Below are 22,564 nucleotides of genomic sequence, written 5' to 3'. Positions count from 1 at the left end.
CTATTAGAAGAGTTACTCCTCTTGTAAATAAGTCTACATTTAGCCTTTTGTATTCAATATCGACGCAATTTCTGTGTTTCATCGTTGATTTGAAGGTCCAACGGATGCAGTAAACCTGCAATGGTGCAACGGAATCTAATACTGCTGTCCCAGGAAAGGCTCAAAGCACGAAGTACTAGAAGAGTTACTCCTCTTGTATATAAGTCGACATTTTGCCTTTTGTATTCAATATCGATGCAATTTCTGTGTTTCATCGTTGATTTGAATGTAGAAGGGATACAGTAAACCTGGAATGGTGCATCGGAATCTAATACTGCTGTCCCAGGAAACGCTAACATCACGAACTCTTTGGAGAGTTACTCCTCTTGTAAATAAGTCGACATTTTGCCTTTTGTATTCAATATCGATGCAAGTTCTGTGTTTCATCGTTGATTTGAAGGTCCAAGGGATTCAGTAAACCTGCAATGGTGCATCGGAATCTAATACTGCTGTCCCAGGAAAGGCTCAAAGCACGAACTATTAGAAGAGTTACTCCTCTTGTAAATTAGTCGACATTTTGCCTTTTGTATTCAATATCGATGCAATTTCTGTGTTTCATCGTTGATTTGAAGGTCCAAGGGATACAGTAAACCTGCAATGGTGCATCGGAATCTAATACTGCTGTCCCAGGAAAGGCTCAAAGCACGAACTATTAGAAGAGTTACTCCTCTTATAAATAAGTCGACATTTTGCCTTTTGTAATCAATATCGATGCAATTTCTGTGTTTCATCGTTGATTTGAAGGTCCAAGGGATACAGTAAACCTGCAATGGTGCATCGGAATCTAATACTGCTGTCCCAGGAAAGGCTCAAAGCACGAAGTACTAGAAGAGTTACTCCTCTTGTTTATAAGTCGAAATTTTGCCTTTTGTATTCAATATCCATGCTATTTCTGTGTTTCATCGTTGATTTGAAGGTCCAAGGGATAGAGTAAACATGCAATGGTGCATCGGAATCTAATACTGCTGTCCCAGGAAAGGCTCAAAACACGGACTATTATAAGAGTTTCTCTTCTTGTAAATAAGTCGACATTTTGCCTTTTGTATTCAATATCGTTGCAATATTTGTGTTTCATCGTTGCCTTGAAGGTCCAAGGGATACAGTAAACCTGCAATGGTACACCGGAATCTAATACTGCTGTCCCAGGAAAGGCTCAAAGCAGGAACTGTTAGAAGAGTTACTCCTCTTATAAATAAGACAACACTTTGCCTTTTGTATTCAATATCGATGCAATATCTGTGTTTCATCGTTGATTTGAAGGTCCAAGGGATACAGTAAACCTGCAATGGTGCATCGGAATCTAATACTGCTGTCCCAGGAAAGGCTCAAAGCAAGAAAAATTAGAAGAGTTACTCCTCTTGTAAATAAGTCGACATTTAGCTTTTTGTATTCAATATCGACGCAATTTCTGTGTTTCATCGTTGATTTGAAGGTCCAAGGGATGCAGTAAACCTGCAATGGTGCAACGGAATCTAATACTGCTGTCCCAGGAAAGGCTCAAAGCACGAAGTACTAGAAGAGTTACTCCTCTTGTATATAAGTCGACATTATGCCTTTTGTATTCAATATCGATGCAATTTCTGTGTTTCATCGTTGATTTGGAGGTCCAAGGGATACAGTAAACCTGCAATGGTGCATCGGAATCTAATACTGCTGTCCCAGGAAAGGCTCAATGCACGAACTATTAGAAGAGTTACTCCTCTTGTAAATAAGTCGACATTTTGCCTTTTGTATTCAATATCGATGCAATATCTGTGTTTCATCGTTTGATTTGAAGGTCGAAGGGATACAGTAAACTTGCAATGGTGCATCGGAATCTAATACTGCTGTCCCAGGAAAGGCTCAAAGCACCAACTATTAGAAGAGTTACTTCTCTTGTAAATAAGTCGATATTTTGCCTTTTGTATTCAATATCGATGCAATTTCTGTGTTTCATCGTTGATTTGAAGGTCCAAGGGATACAGTAAACCTGCAATGGTGCAACGGAATCTAATACTGCTGTCCCAGGAAAGGCTCAAAGCAAGAAGTACTAGAAGAGTTACTCCTCTTGTATATAAGTCGACATTTTGCCTTTTGTATTGAATATCGATGCAATTTCTGTGTTTCATCGTTGATTTGGAGGTCCAAGGGATACAGTAAACCTGCAATGGTGCATCGCAATCTAATACTGCTGTCCCAGGAAAGGCTCAAAGCACGAACTATTACAAGAGTTACTCCTCTTGTAAATAAGTCGACATTTTGCCTTTTGTATTCAATATCGATGCAATTTCTGTGTTTCATTCTTTGATTTGAAGGTCGAAGGGATACAGTAAACTTGCAATGGTGCATCGGAATCTAATACTGCTGTCCCAGGAAAGGCTCAATGCACGAACTATTAGAAAAGTTACTCCACTTGTAAATAAGTCGACATTTTGCCTTTTGTATTCAATATCGATGCAATTTTTGTCTTTCTTCGTTGATTTCAAGGTCCAAGGGATACAGTAAACCTGCAATGGTGCATCGGAATCTAATACTGCTGTCCCAGTAAAGGCTCAAAAATGAACTATTAGAAGAGTTACTCCTCTTGTATATAAGTCGACATTTTGCTTTTTGGATTCAATATCGATGCAATTTCTGTGTTTCATCGTTGATTTGAAGGTCCAAGGGATACAGTAAATCTGCAATGGTGCATCGGAATCTAATACTGCTGTCCCAGGAAAGGCTCAAAGCACGAACTATTAGAAGAGTTACTCCTCTTGTAAATATTTCGACATTTAGCCTTTTGTATTCAATATCGATGCAATTTCAGTGTTTCATTGTTGTTTTGAAGGTCCAAGGGATACAGTAAACGTGCAATGGTGCTTCGGAATCTAATACTGCTGTCCCAGGAAAGGCTTGAAACACGAACTACTAGAAGAGTTACTCCTCTTATAAATAAGTCAACATTTTGTATTTTGTATTCAAGATCGATGCAATTTCTATGTTTCATCGTTGATTTGAAGGTCCAAGGGATACAGTTAACCTGCAATGGTGCATCGGAATCTAATACTGCTGTCCCAGGAAAGGCTCAAAGCACGAACTATTAGAAGAGTTACTCCTCTTGTAAAGAAGTCGACATTTTGCCTTTTCTATTCAATATCGATGCAATTTCTGTGTTTCATCGTTGATTTTAAGGTCCAAGGGATACAGTAAACCTGCAATTGTGCATCGGAATCTAATACTGCTGTCCCAGGAAAGGCTCAAAGCACGAAGTACTAGAAGAGTTACTCCTCTTGTTTATAAGTTGAAATTGTGCCTTTTGTATTCAATATCGATGCAATTTCTGTGTTTCATCGTTGATTTGAAGGTCCAAGGGATACAGTAAACCTGAAATGGTGCATCGGAATCTAATACTGCTGTCCCAAGAAAAGCTCAAGGCACGAACTATTAGAAGAGTTACTCCTCTTGTAAATAAGTCGACATTTAGCCTTTTGTATTCAATATCGATGCAATTTCTGTGTTTCATCATTGATTTGAAGGTCCAAGGGATACAGTAAACCTGCAATGGTGCATCGGAATCTAATACTGCTGTCCCAGGAAAGGCTCAAAGCACGAAGTACTAGAAGAGTTACTCCTCTTGTTTGTAAGTCGACATTTTGCCTTTTGTATTCAAAATCCATGCAATTTCTGTGTTTCATCGTTGATTTGAAGGTCCAAGGGATACAGTAAACCTGCAATGGTGCATCGGAAACTAATACTGCTGTCCCAGGAAAGGCTAAAAGCACGAACTATTAGAAGAGTTACTCCTCTTGTAAATAAGTCGACATTTTGCCTTTTGTATTCAATATCGATGCAATTTCTGTGTTTCATCGTTGATTTGAAGGTCCAAGGGATACAGTAAACTTGCAATGGTGCATCGGAATCTAATACTGCTGTCCCAGGAAAGGCTCGAAACACGAACTATTAGAAGAGTTACTCCTCTTGTAAATAAGTCGACATTTAGCCTTTTGTATTCAATATCGATGCAATTTCTGTGTTACATCGTTGATTTGAAGGTCCAAGGGATACAGTAAACCTGCAATGGTGCATCTGAATCTAATACTGCTGTCCCAGGAAAGGCTCAAAACACGAAGTACTAGAAGAGTTACTCCTCTTGTATATAAGTCGACATTTTGCCTTTTGTATTGAATATCGATGCAATTTCTGTGTTTCATCGTTAATTTGGAGGTCTAAGGGATACAGTAAACCTGCAATGGTGCATCGCAATCTAATACTGCTGTCCCAGGAAAGGCTCAAAGCACGAAGTACTAGAAGAGTTACTCATCTTGTTTATAAGTCGACATTTTGCCTTTTGTATTCCATATCCATGCAATTTCTGTGTTTCATCGTTGATTTGAAGGTCCAAGGGATACAGTAAACCTGCAATGGTCTATCGGAATCTAATTCTGCTGTCCCAGGAAGGGCTCAATGCACGAACTATTAGAAGAGTTACTCCTCTTGTAAATGAGTCGACATTTTGCCATTTGTATTCAATATCGATGCAATTTCTGTGTTTCATCGTTGATTGGAAGGTCCAAGGGATACAGTTAACCTGCAATGGTGCATCTGAATCTAATACTGCTGTCCCAGGAAAGGCTCAAAGCACGAAGTACTAGAAGAGTTACTCCTCTTGTTTGTAAGTCGACATTTTGCCTTTTGTATTCAAAATCCATGCAATTTCTGTGTTTCATCGTTGATTTGAAGGTCCAAGGGATACAGTAAACCTGCAATGGTGCATCGGAATCTAATACTGCTGTCCCAGGAAAGGCTAAAAGCACGAACTATTAGAAGAGTTACTCCTCTTGTAAATAAGTCGACATTTTGCCTTTTGTATTCAATATCAATGCAATTTCTGTGTTTCATCGTTGATTTGAAGGTCCAAGGGATACAGTAAACTTGCAATGGTGCATCGGAATCTAATACTGCTGTCCCAGGAAAGGCTCGAAACACGAACTATTAGAAGAGTTACTCCTCTTGTAAATAAGTCGACATTTAGACTTTTGTATTCAATATCGATGCAATTTCTGTGTTACATCGTTGATTTGAAGGTCCAAGGGATACAGTAAACCTGCAATGGTGCATCGGAATCTAATACTGCTGTCCCAGGAAAGGCTCAAAGCACGAAATACTAGAAGAGTTACTCCCCTTGTTTATAAGTCGACATTTTGCCTTTTGTATTCAATATCCATGCAATTTCTGTGTTTCATCGTTGATTTGAAGGTCCAAGGGATACAGTAAACCTGCAATGGTGCATCGGAATCTAATACTGCTGTCCCAGGAAAGGCTCAAAGCACTAACTATAAGAAGAGTTACTCCTCTTGTAAATAAGTCGACATTTTGCCTTTTGTATTAAATATCGATGCAATTTCTGTGTTTCATCGTTGATTTGAATGTCCAAGGGATACAGTAAACCTGGAATGGTGCATCGGAATCTAATACTGCTATCCCAGGAAACGCTAAAAGCACGAACTATTTGGAGAGTTACTCCTCTTGTAAATAAGTCGACATTTTGCCTTTTGTATTCAATATCGATGCAAGTTCTGTGTTTCATCGTTGATTTGAAGGTCCAAGGGATTCAGTAAACCTGCAATGGTGCATCGGAATCTAATACTGCTGTCCCAGGAAAGGCTCAATGCACGAACTAATAGAAGAGTTACTCCTCCTTTAAATAAGTCGACATTTTGCCTTTTGTATTTAATATCGATGCAATTTCTGTGTTTCATCGTTGATTTGAAGGTCCAAGGGATACAGTAAACCTGCAATGGTGCATCGGAATCTAATACTGCTGTCCCAGGAAAGGCTCAAAGCACGAACTATTAGAAGAGTTACTCCTCTTGTAAATAAGTCGACATTTTGCTTTTGTAATCAATATCGATGCAATTTCTGTGTTTCATCGTTGATTTGAAGGTCCAAGGGATACAGTAAACCTGCAATGGTGCATCGGAATCTAATACTGCTGTCCCAGGAAAGGCTCAAAGCACGAACTATTAAAAGAGTTACGCCTCTTGTAATTAAGTCGAAATTTTGCCTTTTGTATTAAATATCGATGCATTTTCTGTCATTCAAAGTTGATTTGAAGGTCCAAGGGATAGAGTAAACATGCAATGGTGCATCGGAATCTAATACTGCTGTCCCAGGAAAGGCTCAAAGCACGAACTATTATAAGAGTTACTCTTCTTGTAAATAAGTCGACATTTTGCCTTTTGTATTCAATATCGACGCAATTTCTGTGTTTCATCGTTGATTTGAAGGTCCAAGGGATGCAGTTAACCTGCAATGGTGCAACGGAATCAAATACTGCTGTCCCAGGAAAGACTCAAAGCACGAAGTACTAGAAGAGTTACTCTTCTTGTAAATAAGTCGTCATTTTGCCTTTTGTATTCATATCGATGCAATTTTTGTGTTTCATCGTTGACTTGAAGGTCCAAGGGATACAGTAAATCTGCAATGGTGCATCGGAATCTAATACTGCTGTCCCAGGAAAGGCTCAAAGCACGAACTATTAGAAGAGTTACTCCTCTTGTAAATATTTCGACATTTAGCCTTTTGTATTCAATATCGATGCAATTTCAGTGTTTCATTGTTGTTTTGAAGGTCCAAGGGATACAGTAAAAGTGCAATGGTGCATCGGAATCTAATACTGCTGTCCCAGGAAAGGCTTGAAACACGAACTACTAGAAGAGTTACTCCTCTTATAAATAAGTCAACATTTTCTATTTTGTATTCAAGATCGATGCAATTTCTATGTTTCATCGTTGATTTGAAGGTCCAAGGGATACAGTTAACCTGCAATGGTGCATCGGAATCTAATACTGCTGTCCCAGGAAAGGCTCAAAGCACGAACTATTAGAAGAGTTACTCCTCTTGTAAAGAAGTCGACATTTTGCCTTTTCTATTCAATATCGATGCAATTTCTGTGTTTCATCGTTGATTTTAAGGTCCAAGGGATACAGTAAACCTGCAATGGTGCATCGGAATCTAATACTGCTGTCCCAGGAAAGGCTCAAAGCTCGAAGTACTAGAAGAGTTACTCATCTTGTTTATAAGTCGACATTTTGCCTTTTGTATTCCATATCCATGCAATTTCTGTGTTTCATCGTTGATTTGAAGGTCCAAGGGATACAGTAAACCTGCAATGGTGCATCGGAATCTAATACTGCTGTCCCAGGAAAAGCTCAAGGCACGAACTATTAGAAGAGTTACTCCTCTTGTAAATAAGTCGACATTTAGCCTTTTGTATTCAATATCGATGCAATTTCTGTGTTTCATCATTGATTTGAAGGTCCAAGGGATACAGTAAACCTGCAATGGTGCATCGGAATCTAATACTGCTGTCCCAGGAAAGGCTCAAAGCTCGAAGTACTAGAAGAGTTACTCATCTTGTTTATAAGTCGACATTTTGCCTTTTGTATTCCATATCCATGCAATTTCTGTGTTTCATCGTTGATTTGAAGGTCCAAGGGATACAGTAAACCTGCAATGGTCTATCGGAATCTAATTCTGCTGTCCCAGGAAAGGCTCAATGCACGAACTATTAGAAGAGTTACTCCTCTTGTAAATGAGTCGACATTTTGCCATTTGTATTCAATATCGATGCAATTTCTGTGTTTCATCGTTGATTGGAAGGTCCAAGGGATACAGTAAACCTGCAATGGTGCATCTGAATCTAATACTGCTGTCCCAGGAAAGGCTCAAAGCACGAAGTACTAGAAGAGTTACTCCTCTTGTTTGTAAGTCGACATTTTGCCTTTTGTATTCAAAATCCATGCAATTTCTGTGTTTCATCGTTGATTTGAAGGTCCAAGGGATACAGTAAACCTGCAATGGTGCATCTGAATCTAATACTGCTGTCCCAGGAAAGGCTCAAAGCACGAAGTACTAGAAGAGTTACTCCTCTTGTATATAAGTCGACATTTTGCCTTTTGTATTGAATATCGATGCAATTTCTGTGTTTCATCGTTGATTTGGAGGTCTAAGGGATACAGTAAACCTGCAATGGTGCATCGCAATCTAATACTGCTGTCCCAGGAAAGGCTCAATGCACGAACTATTACAAGAGTTACTCCTCGTGTAAATAAGTCGACATTTTGCCTTTTGTATTCAATATCGATGCAATTTCTGTGTTTCATCGTTTGATTTGAAGGTCGAAGGGATACAGTAAACATGCAATGGTGCATCGGAATCTAATACTGCTGTCCCAGGAAAGGCTCAATGCACGAACTATTAGAAAAGTTACTCCACTTGTAAATAAGTCGACATTTTGCCTTTTGTATTCAATATCGATGCAATTTCTGTGTTTCTTCGTTGATTTCAAGGTCCAAGGGATACAGTAAACCTGCAATGGTGCATCGGAATCTAATACTGCTGTCCCAGGAAAGGCTCAAAAACGAACTATTAGAAGAGTTACTCCTCTTGTATATAAGTCGACATTTTGCTTTTTGTATTCAATATCGATGCAATTTCTGTGTTTCATCGTTGATTTGAAGGTCCAAGGGATACAGTAAATCTGCAATGGTGCATCGGAATCTAATACTGCTGTCCCAGGAAAGGCTCAAAAACGAACTATTAGAAGAGTTACTCCTCTTGTATATAAGTCGACATTTTGCTTTTTGTATTCAATATCGATGCAATTTCTGTGTTTCATCGTTGATTTGAAGGTCCAAGGGATACAGTAAATCTGCAATGGTGCATCGGAATCTAATACTGCTGTCCCAGGAAAGGCTCAATGCACGAAGTACTAGAAGAGTTACTCCTCTTGTTTATAAGTTGAAATTGTGCCTTTTGTATTCAATATCGATGCAATTTCTGTGTTTCATCGTTGATTTGAAGGTCCAAGGGATACAGTAAACCTGCAATGGTGCATCGGAATCTAATACTGCTGTCCCAGGAAAAGCTCAAGGCACGAACTATTAGAAGAGTTACTCCTCTTGTAAATAAGTCGACATTTAGCCTTTTGTATTCAATATCGATGCAATTTCTGTGTTTCATCATTGATTTGAAGGTCCAAGGGATACAGTAAACCTGCAATGGTGCATCGGAATCTAATACTGCTGTCCCAGGAAAGGCTCAAAGCTCGAAGTACTAGAAGAGTTACTCATCTTGTTTATAAGTCGACATTTTGCCTTTTGTATTCCATATCCATGCAATTTCTGTGTTTCATCGTTGATTTGAAGGTCCAAGGGATACAGTAAACCTGCAATGGTCTATCGGAATCTAATTCTGCTGTCCCAGGAAAGGCTCAATGCACGAACTATTAGAAGAGTTACTCCTCTTGTAAATGAGTCGACATTTTGCCATTTGTATTCAATATCGATGCAATTTCTGTGTTTCATCGTTGATTGGAAGGTCCAAGGGATACAGTAAACCTGCAATGGTGCATCTGAATCTAATACTGCTGTCCCAGGAAAGGCTCAAAGCACGAAGTACTAGAAGAGTTACTCCTCTTGTTTGTAAGTCGACATTTTGCCTTTTGTATTCAAAATCCATGCAATTTCTGTGTTTCATCGTTGATTTGAAGGTCCAAGGGATACAGTAAACCTGCAATGGTGCATCTGAATCTAATACTGCTGTCCCAGGAAAGGCTCAAAGCACGAAGTACTAGAAGAGTTACTCCTCTTGTATATAAGTCGACATTTTGCCTTTTGTATTGAATATCGATGCAATTTCTGTGTTTCATCGTTGATTTGGAGGTCTAAGGGATACAGTAAACCTGCAATGGTGCATCGCAATCTAATACTGCTGTCCCAGGAAAGGCTCAATGCACGAACTATTACAAGAGTTACTCCTCGTGTAAATAAGTCGACATTTTGCCTTTTGTATTCAATATCGATGCAATTTCTGTGTTTCATCGTTTGATTTGAAGGTCGAAGGGATACAGTAAACTTGCAATGGTGCATCGGAATCTAATACTGCTGTCCCAGGAAAGGCTCAATGCACGAACTATTAGAAAAGTTACTCCACTTGTAAATAAGTCGACATTTTGCCTTTTGTATTCAATATCGATGCAATTTCTGTGTTTCTTCGTTGATTTCAAGGTCCAAGGGATACAGTAAACCTGCAATGGTGCATCGGAATCTAATACTGCTGTCCCAGGAATGGCTCAAAAACGAACTATTAGAAGAGTTACTCCTCTTGTATATAAGTCGACATTTTGCTTTTTGTATTCAATATCGATGCAATTTCTGTGTTTCATCGTTGATTTGAAGGTCCAAGGGATACAGTAAATCTGCAATGGTGCATCGGAATCTAATACTGCTGTCCCAGGAAAGGCTCAAAGCACGAACTATTAGAAGAGTTACTCCTCTTGTAAATATTTCGACATTTAGCCTTTTGTATTCAATATCGATGCAATTTCAGTGTTTTATTGTTGTTTTGAAGGTCCAAGGGATACAGTAAACGTGCAATGGTGCATCGGAATCTAATACTGCTGTCCCAGGAAAGGCTTGAAACACGAACTACTAGAAGAGTTACTCCTCTTATAAATAAGTCAACATTTTGTATTTTGTATTCAAGATCGATGCAATTTCTATGTTTCATCGTTGATTTGAAGGTCCAAGGGATACAGTTAACCTGCAATGGTGCATCGGAATCTAATACTGCTGTCCCAGGAAAGGCTCAAAGCACGAACTATTAGAAGAGTTACTCCTCTTGTAAAGAAGTCGACATTTTGCCTTTTCTATTCAATATCGATGCAATTTCTGTGTTTCATCGTTGATTTTAAGGTCCAAGGGATACAGTAAACCTGCAATGGTGCATCGGAATCTAATACTGCTGTCCCAGGAAAGGCTCAAAGCACGAAGTACTAGAAGAGTTACTCCTCTTGTTTATAAGTTGAAATTGTGCCTTTTGTATTCAATATCGATGCAATTTCTGTGTTTCATCGTTGATTTGAAGGTCCAAGGGATACAGTAAACCTGCAATGGTGCATCGGAATCTAATACTGCTGTCCCAGGAAAAGCTCAAGGCACGAACTATTAGAAGAGTTACTCCTCTTGTAAATAAGTCGACATTTAGCCTTTTGTATTCAATATCGATGCAATATCTGTGTTTCATCATTGATTTGAAGGTCCAAGGGATACAGTAAACCTGCAATGGTGCATCGGAATCTAATACTGCTGTCCCAGGAAAGGCTCAAATCACGAAGAACTAGAAGAGTTACTCATCTTGTTTATAAGTCGACATTTTGCCATTTGTATTCAATATCGATGCAATTTCTGTGTTTCATCGTTGATTGGAAGGTCCAAGGGATACAGTAAACCTGCAATGGTGCATCTGAATTTAATACTGCTGTCCCAGGAAAGGCTCAAAGCACGAAGTACTAGAAGAGTTACTCCTCTTGTTTGTAAGTCGACATTTTGCCTTTTGTATTCAAAATCCATGCAATTTCTGTGTTTCATCGTTGATTTGAAGGTCTAAGGGATACAGTAAACCTGCAATGGTGCATCGGAATCTAATACTGCTGTCCCAGGAAAGGCTAAAAGCACGAACTATTAGAGGAGTTACTCCTTTTGTAAATAAGTCGACATTTTGCCTTTTGTATTCAATATCGATGCAATTTCTGTGTTACATCGTTGATTTGAAGGTCCAAGGGATACAGTAAACCTGCAATGATGCATCGGAATCTAATACTGCTGACCCAGGAAAGGCTCAAAACACGAACTATTAGAAGAGTTACTCCTCTTGTAAATAAGTCGACATTTAGCCATTTGTATTCAATATCGATGCAATTTCTGTGTTTCATCGTTGATTTGAAGGTCGAAGGGATACAGTAAACGTGCAATGGTGCATCGGAATCTAATACTGCCGTCCCAGGAAAGGCTCAAAGCACGAACTATTAGAAAAGTTATTCCTCTTATAAATAAGTCAACATTTTGCAATTTGTATTCAAGGTCGATGCAATTTCTATGTTTCATCGTTGATTTGAAGGTACAAAAGATACAGTAAACCTCCAATGGTGCATCGGAATCTAATACTGCTGTCCCAGGAAAGGCTAAAACACGAACTATTAGAAGAGTTACTCCTCTTGTAAATAAGTCGACATTTTGCCTTTTGTATTCAATATTGATGCAATATCTGTGTTTCATCGTTGATTTGAAGGTCCAAGGGATACAGTAAACCTGCAATGGTGCATCGGAATCTAATACTGCTGTCCCAGGAAAGGCTCAAAGCTGGAACTGTTAGAAGATTTACTCCTCTTATAAATAAGTCGACATTTCGCCTTTTGTATTCAATATCGATGCAATTTCTGTGTTTCATCGTTGATTTGAAGGGCCAAGGGATAAAGTAAACCTGCAATGGTGCATCGGAATCTAATACTGCTGTCCCAGGAAAGGCTCAAAACACGAACTATTAGAAGAGTTACTCGTCTTGTAAATAAGTCGACATTTAGCCTTTTGTATTCAATATCGATGCATTTTCTGGGTTTCATCATTGATTTGAAGGTCCAAGGGATACAGAAAACCTGCAATGGTGCATCGGAATCTAATACTGCTGACCCAGGAAAGGCTCAAAGCACGAAGTACTAGAAGAATTACTCCTCTTGTATATAAGTCGACTTTTTGCCTTTTGTATTTAATATCGATGCAATTTCTGTGTTTCATCGTTGATTTGAAGGTCCAAGGGATACAGTAAATCTGCAATGGTGCATCGCAATCTAATTCTGCTGTCCCAGGAAAGGCTAAATCACGAACTATTAGAAGAGTTACTCCTCTTGTAAATAAGTCGACATTTTGCCTTTTGTATTCAATATTGATGCAATTTCAGTGTTTCATAGTTGTTATGAATGTCCAAGGGATACAGTAAACGTGCAATGGTGCATCGGAATCTGATACTGCTGTCCCAGGAAAGGCTCAAAGCACGAAGTACTAGAAGAGTTACTTCACTTGTATATAAGTCGAGATTTTGCCTTTTGTATTCAATATCGATGCAATTTCTGTGTTTCATCGTTGATTTGAAGGTCGAAGGGATACAGTAAACCTGCAATGGTGCATCGGAATCTAATACTGCTGTCCCAGGAAAGGCGCAAAGCACGATTTATTAGAAGAGTTACTCCTCTTGTAAATAAGTCGACATTTTGCCTTTTGTATTCAATTTCATTGCAATTCCTGTGTTTCATCGTTGATTTGAAGGTCCAAGGGATACAGTAAACCTGCAATGGTGCATCGGAATCTAATACTGCTGTCCCAGGAAAGGCTCAAAGCACGAACTATTAGAAGAGTTACTCCTCTTGTAAATAAGTCGACATTTTGCCTTTTGTATTCAATATCGATGCAATTTCAGTGTTTCATCGTTGATTTGAAGGTCCAAGAGATACAGTAAACCTGCAATGGTGCATCGCAATCTAATACTGCTGTCGCAGGAAAGGCAAAATCACGAACTACTAGAAGAGTTACTCCTCTTGTAAGTAAGTCGACATTTTGCCTTTTGTATTCAATAAGATGCAATTTCTGTGTTTCATCGTTGGTTTGAAGGTCCAAGGGATACAGTAAACCTGCAATGGTGCATCGGTATCTAATACTGCTGTCCCAGGAAAGGCTCAAAGCAGGAACTGTTAGAAGAGTTACACCTCTTGTAAGTAAGTCGACATTTTGCCTCTTGTATTCAATATCGATGCAATTTCTGTGTTTCATCGTTGATTTTAAGGTCCAAGGGATATAGTAAACCTGCAATGGTGCATCGGAATCTAATACTGCTGTCCCAGGAAAGGCTCAAAGCACGAAGTACTAGAAGAGTTACTCCTCCTGTATATAAGTCGACATTTTGCATTTTGTATTCAATATCGATGCAATTTCTGTGTTTCATTGTTGATTTGAAGGTCCAAGGGATACAGTAAACCTGCAATGGTGCATCGGAATCTAATACTGCTGTCCCAGGAAAGGCTCAAAGCACGAAGTACTAGAAGAGTTACTCCTCTTGTAAATAAGTCGACATTTTGCCTTTTGTATTCAATATCGATGCAATTTCTGTGTTTCTTCGTTGATTTGAAGGTCCAAGGGATACGGTAAACATGCAATGGTGCATCGGAATGTAATACTGCTGTCCCAGGAAAGCCTCAAAGCACGAACTATTTGAAGAGTTACTCCTCTTGTAAATACGTCGAAATTTTGCCTTTTGTATTCAATATCGATGCAATTTGTGTGTTTCATCGTTGTTTTGAAGGTCCAAGGGATACAGTAAACGTGCAATGGTGCATCGGAATCTAATACTGCTGTCCCAGGAAAGGCTCAATATCACGAAATATTAGAAAAATTACTCCTCTTATAAATAAGTCAACATTTCGCATGTTGTATTCAAGATCGTAGCAATTTCTATGTTTCATCGTTGATTTGAAGGTACAAGGGATACAGTAAACCTGCATTGGTGCATCGGAATCAAATACTGCTGTCCCAGGAAAGGCTCAAAGCACGAACTATTAGAAGAGTTACTACTCTTGTAAATAAGTCAACATTTTGCCTTTTGTATTCAATATGATGCAATTTCTGTGTTTCATCGTTGATTTGAAGGTCCAAGGGATACAGTAAACCTGCAATGTTACATCGGAATCTAATACTGCAGTCCCAGGAAAGGCTCAAAGAACGAAGTACTAGAAGAGTTACTCCTCTTGTATATAAGTCGACATTTTGCCTTTTGTATTCAATATCGATTCAATTTGTGTGTTTCATCGTTGTTTTGAAGGTCCAAGGGATACAGTAAACGTGCAATGGTGCATCGGAATCTAATACTGTGTCCCAGGAAAGGCTCAAAGCACGAACTATTAGAAAAATTACTCCTCTTATAAATAAGTCAACATTTCGCATTTTGTATTCAATATCGATGCAATTTCTGTGTTTCATCGTTGATTTGAAGGTCCAAGGGATACAGTAAACCTGCAATGGTGCATCGGAATCTAATACTGCTGTCCCAGGAAAGGCTCAAAGCACGAACTATTAGAAGGGTTACTCCTCTTGTAAATAAGTCGACATTTTGCCTTTTGTATTCTATATCGATGCAATTTCTGTGTTTCATCGTTGATTTGAAGGTCCAAGGGATACAGTAACCCTGCAATGGTGCATCGGAATGTAATACTGCTGTCCCAGGAAAGGCTCAAAGCACGAACTACTTGAAGAGTTACTCCTCTTGTAAATAAGTCGACATTTTGCCTTTTGTATTCAATATCGATGCAATTTGTGTGTTTCATCGTTGTTTTGAAGGTCCAAGGGATACAGTAAACATGAATTGGTGCATCGGAATCTAATACTGCTGTCCCTGGAAATGCTCAATGCACGAACTATTAGAAGAGTTACTCCTCTTGTAAATAAGTCGACATTTTGCTTTTTGTATTCAATATTGATGCAATTTCTGTGTTTCATCGTTGATTTGAAGGTCCAAGGGATACAGTAAACCTGCAATGGTGCATCGGAATCTAATACTGCTGTCCCAGGAAAGGCTCAAAGCACGAACTATTAGAAGAGCTACTCCTCTTGAAAATAAGTCGACATTTTGCCTTTTGTATTCAATATCGATGCAATTTCTGTGTTTCATCGTTGATTTGAAGGTCCAAGGGATACTGTAAACCGGCAATGGTGCATCGGAATGTAATACTGCTGTCCCAGGAAAGGCTCAAAGCACGAAGTACTAGATGAGTTACTCCTCTTGTATATAAGTCGAAATTTTGCCTTTTGTATTCAATATCCATGCAATTTCTGTGTTTCATCGTTGATTTGAAGGTCCAAGGGATACAGTAAACCTGCAATGGTGCATCGGAATCTAATACTGCTGACCCAGGAAAGGCTCAAAACACGATCTATTAGAAGAGTTACTCCTCTTGTAAATAAGTCGACATTTAGCCTTTTGTATTCAATATCGATGCAATTTCTGTGTTTCATCGTTGATTTGAAGGTCGAAGGGATACAGTAAACCTTCAATGGTGCATCGGAATCTAATACTGCCGTCCCAGGAAAGGCTCAAAGCACGAACTATTAGAAAAGTTATTCCTCTTATAAATAAGTCAACATTTTGCAATTTGTATTCAAGGTCGATGCAATTTCTATGTTTCATCGTTGATTTGAAGGTACAAAAGATACAGTAAACCTGCAATGGTGCATCGGAATCTAATACTGCTGTCCCAGGAAAGGCTAAAAGCACGAACTATTAGAAGAGTTACTCCTCTTGTAAATAAGTCGACATTTTGCCTTTTGTATTCAATATTGATGCAATATCTGTGTTTCATCGTTGATTTGAAGGTCCAAGGGATACAGTAAACCTGCAATGGAGCATCGGAATCTAATACTGCTGTCCCAGGAAAGGCTCAAAGCTGGAACTGTTAGAAGATTTACTCCTCTTAGAAATAAGTCGACATTTCGCCTTTTGTATTCAATATCGATGCAATTTCTGTGTTTCATCGTTGATTTGAAGGGCCAAGGGATAAAGTAAACCTGCAATGGTGCATTGGAATCTAATACTGCTGTCCCAGGAAAGGCTCAAAACACGAACTATTAGAAGAGTTACTCGTCTTGTAAATAAGTCAACATTTAGCCTTTTGTATTCAATATCGATGCATTTTCTGGGTTTCATCATTGATTTGAAGGTCCAAGGGATACAGAAATTCTGCAATGGTGCATCGGAATCTAATACTGCTGACCCAGGAAGGGCTCAAAGCACGAAGTACTAGAAGAATTACTCCTTTTGTATATAAGTCGACATTTTGCCTTTTGTATTTAATATCGATGCAATTTCTGTGTTTCATCGTTGATTTGAAGGTCTAAGGGATACAGTAAATCTGCAATGGTGCATCGCAATCTAATTCTGCTGTCCCAGGAAAGGCTAAAACACGAACTATTAGAAGAGTTACTCCTCTTGTAAATAAGTCGACATTTTGCCTTTTGTATTCAATATTGATGCAATTTCAGTGTTTCATAGTTGTTATGAAGGTCCAAGGGATACAGTAAACGTGCAATGGTGCATCGGAATCTAATACTGTTGTCCCAGGAAAGTCTCAAAGCACGAAGTACTAGATGAGTTACTCCTCTTGTATATAAGTCGAGATTTTGCCTTTTGTATTCAATATCGATGCAATTTCTGTGTATCATCATTGATTTGAAGGTCGAAGGGATACAGTAAATCTGCAATGGTGCATCGCAATCTAATACTGCTGTCGCAGGAAAGGCAAAATCACGAACTATTAGAAGAGTTACTCCTCTTGTAAGTAAGTCGACATTTTGCCTTTTGTATTCAATATCGATGCAATTTCAGTGTTTCATTGTTGTTTTGAAGGTCCAAGGGATACAGTAAACGTGCAATGGTGCATCGGAATCTAATACTGCTGTCCCAGGAAAGGCTCGAAGCACGAACTATTAGAAGAGTTACTCCTCTTATAAATAAGCCAACATTTTGTATTTTGTATTCAAGATCGATGCAATTTTTATGTTTCATCGTTGATTTGAAGGTACAAGGGACACAGTAAACCTGCAATGGTGCATCGGAATCTAATACTGCTGTCCCAGGAAAGGCTCAAAGCAGGAACTGTTAGAAGAGTTACACCTCTTATAAGTAAGTCGATATTTTGCCTTTTGTATTCAATATCGATGCAATTTCTGTGTTTCATCGTTGATTTAAAGGTCCAAGGGATACAGTAAACCTGCAATGGTGCATCGGAATCTAATACTGCTGTCCAAGGAAAGGCTCAAAGCACGAACTATTAGAAGAGTTACTCCTCTTGTAAATGAGTCGACATTTTCCCTTTTGTATTCAATATCGATGCAATTTCTGTGTTTCATCGTTGATTTGAAGGTCCAAGGGATATAGTAAACCTGCAATGGTGCATCGGAATCTAATACTGCTGTCCCAGGAAAGGCTCAAAGCACGAAGTACTAGAAGGGTTACTCCTCTTGTATATAAGTCGACATTTTGCCTTTTGTATTCAATATCGATCCAATTTCTGTGTTTCATCGTTGACTTGAAGGTCCAAGGGATACAGTAAACCTGCAATGGTGCATCGGAATCTAATACTGCTGTCCCGGGAAAGGTTTAAACCACGAACTATTAGAAGGGTTACTCCTCTTATAAATAAGTCGACATTTTGCCTTTTGTATTCAATATCAATGCAATTTCTGTGTTTCATCGTTGATTTGAAGGTCCAAGGGATACAGTAAACCTGCAATGGTGCATCGGAATCTAATACTGCTGTCCCAGGAAAGGCTCAAAGCACGAACTATTAGAAGAGTTATTCCTCTTGTAAATAAGTCGAAATTTAGCTTTTTGTATTCAATATCGATGCAATTTCTGTGTTTCATCGTTGATTTGAAGGTCCAAGGGATACAGTAAACCTGCAATGGTGCAACGGAATCTAATACTACTGTCCCAGGAAAGGCTCAAAGCACGAAGTACTGGAAGAGTTATTCCTCTTGTATATAAGTCAACATTTTGACTTTTGTATTCAATATCGATGCAATTTCTGTGTTTCATCGTTGATTTGGTGGTCCAAGGGATACAGTAAATCTGCAATGGTGCATCGGAATCTAATACTGCTGTTCCAGGAAAGGCTCAAAGCACGAACTATTAGAAGAGTTACTCCTTTTGTAAATAAGTCGACATTTTGCATTTTGTATTCAATATCCATGCAATTTCTGTGTTTCATCGTTGATTTGAAGGTCCAAGGGATACAGTAAACCTGCAAAGGTGCATCGGATCTATTACTGCTGTCCCAGGAAAGGCTCAATGCAGGAACTGTTAGAAGAGTTACTCCTCTTATAAATAAGTCGACATTTTGACTTTTGTATTCAATATCGATGCAATTTCTGTGTTTCATCGTTGATTTGAAGGTCCAAGGGATACAGTAAACCTGCAATGGTGCATCGGAATCTAATACTGCTGTCCCAGGAAAGGCTCAAAGCACGAACTATGAGAAGAGTTATTCCTCTTGTAAATAAGTCGAAATTTAGCTTTTTGTATTCAATATCGATGCAATTTCTGTGTTTCATCGTTGATATGGAGGTCCAAGGGACACAGTAAACCTGCAATGGTGCATCGGAATCTAATACTGCTGTCCCAGGAAAGGCTCAAAGCTCGAACTATTAGAAGAGTTACTCCTCTTGTAAATAAGCCGACATTTTGCCTCTTGTATTCAATATCCATGCAATTTCTGTGTTTCATCGTTGATTTGAAGGTCCAAGGGATACAGTAAACCTGCAATGGTGCATCGGAATCTAATACTGCTGTCCCAGGAAAGGCTCAAAGCACGAACTATTAGAAGAGTTACTCCTCTCGTAAATAAGTCGACATTTTGCCTTTTGTATTCAATATCGATGCAATATCTGTGTTTCATCGTTGATTTGAAGGTCCAAGGGATACAGTAAACCTGCAATGGTGCATCGGAATCTAATACTGCTGTCCCAGGAAACGCTAAAACACGAACTATTAGAAGAGTTACTCCTCTTATAAATAAGTCATCATTTTGCATTTTGTATTCAAGATCGATGCAAATTCTATGTTTCATCGTTGATTTGAAGGTACAAGGGATACAGTAAACCTGCAATGGTGCATCGGAATCTAATATTGCTGTCCCAGGAAAGGCTCAAAACACGAACTATTAGAAGAGTTACTACTCTCGTAAATAAGTCGACATTTAGCCTTTTGTATTCAATATCGATGCTATTTCTGTGTTTCATCGTCGATTTGAAGGTCCAAGGGATACAGTAAACCTGCAATGGTGCATCGGAATCTAATACTGCTGTCCCAGGAAAGGCTCAAAGCACGAACCATGAGAACAGTTACTCCTCTTGTAAATAAGTCGACATATTGCCTTTTGTATTCAATATCGATGCAATTTCTGTGTTTCATCGTTGATTTGAAGGTCCAAGGGATACGGAAAGCCTGCAATGGTGCATCGGAATCTAATACTGCTGTCCCAGGAAAGGCTCAAAGCACGAACTGTTAGAAGAGTTACTCCTCTTGTAAATAAGTCGACATTTTGCCTTTTGTATTCAATATCGATGCAATTTCTGTGTTTCATCGTTGATTTGAAGGTCCAAGGGATACGGTAAACCTGCAATGGTGCATCGGAATCTAATACTGCTGTCCCAGGAAAGGCTCAAAGCACGAACTATTAGTAGAGTTACTCCTCTCGTAAATAAGTCGACATTTTGCCTTTTGTATTCAATATCGATGCAAGATCTGTGTTTCATCGTTGATTTGAAGGCCCAAGGGATACAGTAAACCTGCGATGGTGCATCGGAATCTAATACCGCTGTCCCAGGAAACGCTAAAAGCACGAACTGTTAGAAGAGTTACTCCTCTTATAAATAAGTCAACATTTAGCATTTTGTATTCAAGATCGATGCAAATTCTATGTTTCATCGTTGATTTGAAGGTACAAGGGATACAGTAAACCTGCAATGGTGCATCGGAATCTAATACTGCTGTCCCAGTAAAGGCTCAAAGCACGAACTATTAGAAGAGTTACTACTCTCGTAAATAAGTCGACATTTTGCCTTTTGTATTCAATATCGATGCAATTTATGTGTTTCATCGTTGATTTGAAGGTCCAAGGGATACAGTAAACCTGCAATGGTGCATCGGAATCTAATACTGCTGTCCCAGGAAAGGCTCAAAGCACGAACTATTAGAAGAGTTACTCCTCTTGTAAATAAGTCGACATTTTGCCTTTTGTATTGAATATCGATGCAATTTCTGTGTTTCATCGTTGATTTGAAGGTCCAAGGGATACAGTAAACCTGCAATGGTGCAACGTAATCTAATACTGCTGTCCCAGGAAAGGCTCAAAGCACGAAGTACTAGAAGAGGTACTCCTCTTGTATATAAGTCGGCATTTTGCCTTTTGTATTCAATATCGATGCAATTTCTGTGTTTCATCGTTGATTTGGAGATCCAAGGGATACATTAAACATGCAATGGTGCATCGGAATCTAATACTGCTGTCCCAGGAAAGGCTCAAAGCACGAACTATTAGAAGAGTTACTCCTCTTGTAAATAAGTCGACATTTTGCCTTTTGTATTCAATATCGATGCAATTTCTGTGTTTCATCGTTTGATTTGAAGGTCGAAGGGATACAGTAAACTTGCAATGGTGCATCGGAATCTAATACTGCTGTCCCAGGAAAGGCTCAATGCACGAACTATTAGAAGAGTTACTCCTCTTGTAAATAAGTCGACATTTTGCCTTTTGTATTCAATATCGATGCAATTTCTGTGTTTCATCGTTTGATTTGAAGGTCGAAGGGATACAGTAAACTTGCAATGGTGCATCGGGATCTATTACTGCTGTCCCAGGAAAGGCTCAATGCACGAACTATTAGAAGAGTTACTCCTCTTGTAAATAAGTCGACATTTTGCCTTTTGTATTCAATATCGATGCAATTTCTGTGTTTCATCGTTGATTTGAAGGTCCAAGAGATACAGTAAACCTGCAATGGTGCATCGGAATGTAATACTGCTGTCCCAGGAAAGGCTCAAAGGACGAACTATTAGAAGAGCTACTCCTCTTGAAAATAAGTCGACACTTTGCCTTTTGTATTCACTATCGATGCAATTTCTGTGTTGCATCGTTGATTTGAAGGTCCAAAGGATACTGTAAACCGGCAATGGTGCATCGGAATCTAATACTGCTGTCCCAGGAAAGGCTCAAAGCACGAAGTACTAGAAGAGTTACTCCTCTTGTATATAAGTCGAAATTTTGCATTTTGTATTCAATATCCATGCAATTTCTGTGTTTCATCGTTGATTTGAAGGTCCAAGGGATACAGTAAACCTGCAATGGTGCATCGGAATCTAATACTGCTGACCCAGGAAAGGCTCAAAGCACGAACTATTAGAAGAGTTACTCCTCTTGTAAATAAGTCGACATTTAGCCTTTTGTATTCAATATCGATGCAATTTCTGTGTTTCATCGTTGATTTGAAGGTCGAAGGGATACAGTAAACCTGCAATGGTGCATCGGAATCTAATACTGCTGTCCCAGGAAAGGCTCAAAGCACGAACTATTAGAAGAGTTACTCCTTTTGTAAATAAGTCGACATTTTGCCTTTTGTATTATATATCAATGCAATTTCAGTGTTTCATAGTTGTTTTGAAGGTCCAAGGGATACAGTGAACGCGCAATGGTGCATCGGAATCTAATACTGCTGTCCCAGGAGTGGCTCAAATCACGAACTATTAGAAGAGTTATTCCTCTTATAAATAAGTCAACATTTTGCATTTTGTATTCAAGGTCGATGCAATTTCTATGTTTCTTCGTTGATTTGAAGGTACTAGGGATACAGTAAACCTGCAATGGTGCATCGGAATCTAATACTGCTGTCCCAGGAAAGGCTCAAAGCTGGAACTGTTAGAAGATTTACTCCTCTTATAAATATGTCGACATTCCGCCTTTTGTATTCAATATCGATGCAATCTCTGTGTTTCATCGTTGATTTGAAGGTCCAAGGGATACAGTAAACCTGCAATGGTGCATCGGAATCTAATACTGCTGTCCTAGGAAAGGCTCAAAACACGAACTATTAGAAGAGTTACTCGTCTTGTAAATAAGTCGACATTT

The sequence above is a fragment of the Schistocerca cancellata genome, chromosome 4 (genome assembly GCF_023864275.1).
Source record: "Schistocerca cancellata isolate TAMUIC-IGC-003103 chromosome 4, iqSchCanc2.1, whole genome shotgun sequence".
Classification (NCBI taxonomy): Eukaryota; Metazoa; Arthropoda; class Insecta; order Orthoptera; family Acrididae; genus Schistocerca; species Schistocerca cancellata.
This window is presented reverse-complemented; position numbering follows the sequence as displayed.